The following is a 4,826-nucleotide window of genomic DNA, read 5'->3' on the forward strand; positions in this document are numbered from 1 at the left end:
AAAAAAAAAAAAAAGCAAAACAAAAACCAAACAATGAAGCCATACCTCTTTCAGATCCACTGAAAAATTGTTTTGTTTCAAATGTAATTTGCAGAACAACTCAGTATTTTATGCAGTATGTGTTGAAACAATGAATTCAAGACTATTGATGATAGGATTCTTTTCTTGCTTTCAGTTTGTGGGCTGCTAAAGAAAACATTACAGATCATACAGTGGAATGCATTCTACCCTAATGACTGTATAATTACTGTATGATTACAGAAGACAGGAGCAGAACTTGATCAGGATCTGGAAACTCTTGTAAATACTATGCCTTGTTAAATTAGACTAAATTACTGTGATCAGCTTTTCTTTCTATTTTGGTTTGTTATCCTTCTGGGACAATGAGGGAGTAGCAAGAGTGAACTGTCACGGTTCAGTTTTTTCGCTTAAAGCTTTTCTTCTGATGTAGTATGCATGGCATAAATGGAAATAGGAGATCTTCTACCAACTTTTAGACTGTTAACAGAAGAGCCATCATGATGTTATGAGGTACATCTCTCCATCCTTCCAGATTCTCTTGGTGCTTAATGGGATGTGAAAGGAGTGTTTATTTTGAGATTTACTGATAATACACCAGGGTCAGTTCAAAGTAAGCACTGGAATGGGCTCCCCAGGGAGGTGGTTGAGTCACCATCCTTCGATATGTTTAAAAACTCTTCGGATGTGGTGCTCAGGGACGTGATTTAGTGGAGGGTTGTTAGAGTTCGGGTAATATGGTTAGGTTGTGGTTGGACTCAATGATCTTTAAGGTCTTCAACCTGAGGAATTCTATGATTCTATAATGCAGGGTCAGTAAGAGACCATTCTGTGTCGTAGGCATTCTGCACTCTTGTTTGATTTTCCAGTTTGCCCAGCACACTCTGATCTCGCTGAATTCAATGAAGAGCATTGTCAGTGGGTTGTTATATATGTAACAAAAGTAAGTTTGGAGGGAGTAGGTAAAGTTCAGTGATTCCTTAGGCAATTGTCTAGAAAACAACCTTTGAATATAGAGCAAAAATTCATGTGTTGGAGGATGAGGGACATATACATATTAACTCATTGTTTTTATTTTCCTTTTTTTTCGTATTTTGTTAGTCATCCTATTAAACTACTAAAATAACCTACAGTGTTGATGTGGGCATCTGACCAACTTAAAAAAAATAAAATAAAATAAAAAATACTGTGCCTCTCTTCCTTTTTTGCTTTACTCAGACCAGTTTTTTCATCCAGGATCAGTTCTTTTTTTCCCACGTGTTGAGATTTTTTTGTTTGTAAAGCAGTAATATTGAAGCAATATAACTGGCTTTTACTCTTTTGCTTTTATATGCAAAGCATATATCTCAATATGAGATCACATTATTTAATCTCTAGTAAGATTTGAGAAACCAGTCAAATAATCCACTTTTAATATTACAATCTTTTTTCTTTCCTTAATAGGTAACACCAACCTTGAGACAAAAACAGGGAGTATCACAGTAGGTACGTTTTGTCTACTATCTAAGATAATGTTTTTTTCTCTCACTCTTCCCTTTTCCTTCTTAAATATGATTATTCACATGAAAAGAAAGTAGATAGTTTTCTTACCTTCAAATTTTTCTGCCCTCATTCCTTTTATTTTCAAGAGCAGCATTCACAAGTGTGTATTTGAAAGATATTTTCCAAACTTGGCTCTAACAGCCTTTTGCAGCCAAGCCACCATATCCCTGTGCTTTAGGCATTAGACTGAATCTAAGTATCTTTAGAATAAGACTGGACAAAAGGGCATGAGAAAACACTAAGTGTGTGTCAAGTGTAATCATTTTGCCTTTAATCTAGTTCTGTCTTATGTTTGTTATCAGCAATTAGCTATGTTTAATTTTCATATCATGTAACATTAATCATTATGTATTGTGAGGTAGGAAAAAAAAGCTTGTGAGAACCGAGTGTTTCCAAACTATTACGTTGATGACTCTTTTCCCTCCAGAAGTAGAAAGTAGGTCTTAAATTTCTTCTCAGTTAATAACTCTTACACCTTATCAGTTGCATTATGTTAAGAAAATGTGTGTGTGTGTGTGTGTGTGTGTGTGTGTAGAACCTGATATAGATAGATAGAGATATATAGAACCTGATGTTCTATATATTGAGTTTCTCACTTTCTTGACCATTTTCTTGTTATTTTTCTGGTACTAAACTGAAATAACAGAAGGTATAGATAAGGCTAGTGATGGTTATTACAGTCACTCAGTAAACATCTTGCAGGGACACACAGTCCTGTTACAAGTCCTCTTATGTTTCTGAACAGTCTATATTAATATTCCTGGAAAATGAATGCAATACACATTCTCATGAGTTAGTCATTAAACCACAGAATTAAATCAAGCTTGCTAGTCTGTTTTTACTTCTATTAAATAAACTCATAGAATATGAAGAGTGCTTAAAGGTTTCTTAACACAGGAGCTAGTGTTTTCCACCAACAGATGATTATTTTCCCTTAATTAACCTGGTTCAGCTTAAACATTTAGAAGCTTTGTGATTGTTGAACTAACGTTATTTCTCAGATTTTATTTCTGGTTGGTTACAGTTAACCTTTTCCTGAAGAGAATTATGCCCCTTAATTTTGTATGAACTTTTCTAAAGGCAAATGGCTTTTAAGATTCAGTGGTTCAAGTCTGAAAACTTGAAAATGTAAAGTTTAAGTGCTAGATTTTTGCACGTGAGGAATGAATGCCACAAGATAACTCTCTGATTGTCCAACAAGCTGACATTTGCTGATAGAAATAGGAAGAAAAACTTGCATCTTCTGACATCCTCAGTTGGATTTTCATACGTACATAATTATTCTCTGCAGTAATAATTCTATCAGATAACTGAACAATACAACCTTTTATAGATCTTGAGGATGTATCCTCCTGGAAGGTTTATTTAATAGGCAAAGCACAGTTGAGAATTATTTTATAAGCTGCATTTATTTTCAAACTATTCAAGGAAAAGAACAATACAATTTTGAGAAATCTCTTGTATACTCCTATATTGAAACAGCAAACCAATGTTGTCTTTCACTCTAATTTTTATTGTTGTTTTTCGACTAGTTTTATCCAGTTTATTTTTTTTTGAATGTTTGTGTAAAAATATATGTATCTTCAAAGATTCTTTCCAAGCTTCAGTGTAATTTTAAGTATCTAGCATGTGTTAGTGTTCTACACTGTTACTGTTAAAATATGAAAGTAGTGACACTGCCTTTTCCCATACCATGAGCTTTGTTACTCACTGACAAATTGTTTGCCAACCCTTCACTAGAAGCATTTTACTTCTAGTACGTTCTGTGGATTTTGGATGACTTCTTAATTTGAAGCAACTGTTTTTACTTCTACTGTATGTTACTACTTAAAATAACTATAAGAAATCCAAATTACAAAAAAATAGTGGACTGCTTTTTTTTTTTTTTTAAGAATTTGTTTGATGTTTTAAAACTCTTATTTAGTAAGTTCATAGAAAAACTGAGGTTGGAAGAGTCTTTAGGAAGTCAGTCACAGAATGGCTGAGTGTTAGAAGGTCCTCTGGAAGTTGTCTTGTATAACCCAAGTGCTTAAAGCAGTGTTGACTGTGAGGTTGCTCAGGGCTTTATCTTGTAGTTTCAAAGATCTCCAAGGATGCAGACTATACAGCTTCTCTGGGCAAACTGTTCCAGTATGTAATTGCCTTCAGGATGAAAAAGATTTTCCGTATATCCAGATGAAATCCTTCATGTTTCAGCTTAAGCCTTCTTGTCATTCTCCATTCTGAGGACTGTCTTCGTCATTTTCATCGCTGCCTTGTGGATAGTGGGAGCTACTGTCAGGTTCTGAAGCTGCTTGTTCTATGGGCAGCATAAGTCCTCAACCTCTACTGACTGAGAAATACTTCAGACCCCGACTATCTGGTGTTCCTCCACTGAATTCTCTCCAGTTGATTGATGTCTCTCTTTTATCAGGAGCCCTAAATCTAGATGCTGTATTCTAGACGTGGTCTAACAAGTACTGAGTGAGTAGAAGCAGAGATAATCTCTTCCCTTGATATACTGGCTATGCTGAAGTTAATACTGTCAGGGTTACCGTTGGCCTTCTTTTCTACCAGGGTGCAAGGCTGACTTGTGTTCACTCCAGCTAAAACTTGTTTATTCCTCAATGTTATTGTTATCATCTAACTATGTATTCTCTACTCTGCTGCCAGACCAAATTTTCCCCTACCAGCTCACAAAAAAAAAAAAGGAGAAAATTCTTATGGTATTACTTTAACTCAGGGGAAACAACTTACAGGTTTGACGACAAATTGACACTGGTTTATAAGCAGCAGGAGCTTACTCTGGAAAGCAGGAATGTATATAAACATCCAAGAAATCCCTTATCTTTTTGGTTTTTCCCTTTTATGGATGCCAGTGTCCATTGACGTTATTCTGCCAGGTTCTTTCTTCAGCAACCAATGCTGGAGACTAAAAGGCTTCAGTAACTTCCTATCGTAGACTCACTGTCTTAAATGACCTGAAATCTTGCAATTGCAGCAAAGTTTCAGTTTTCTTGAAAACATGCAGGGTATCTGCTTACTATTTCTGAATGATCCTCACATGAAAGTGAGCTGAAGTGCCTAAGACTTCTGATTTAAGAATGTTCTCCATAAGGTAGTTCTCTAGCATTGAGGCAGAATACCAGAACCTTATTTTCAGAGGTCTTTGAATGTGAAAAACAATGTTTGTGGGTTTTTTTTTGACAACTGAAAAATTAAACAATGAACAGCTTATTTAGCAATGTTGCATCTGATTTTTTTTTTTTTTTTTCCCCTCTCCTTGC

The sequence above is a fragment of the Meleagris gallopavo genome, chromosome 1 (assembly GCF_000146605.3).
Source record: "Meleagris gallopavo isolate NT-WF06-2002-E0010 breed Aviagen turkey brand Nicholas breeding stock chromosome 1, Turkey_5.1, whole genome shotgun sequence".
In the NCBI taxonomy this organism is placed as follows: Eukaryota; Metazoa; Chordata; class Aves; order Galliformes; family Phasianidae; genus Meleagris; species Meleagris gallopavo.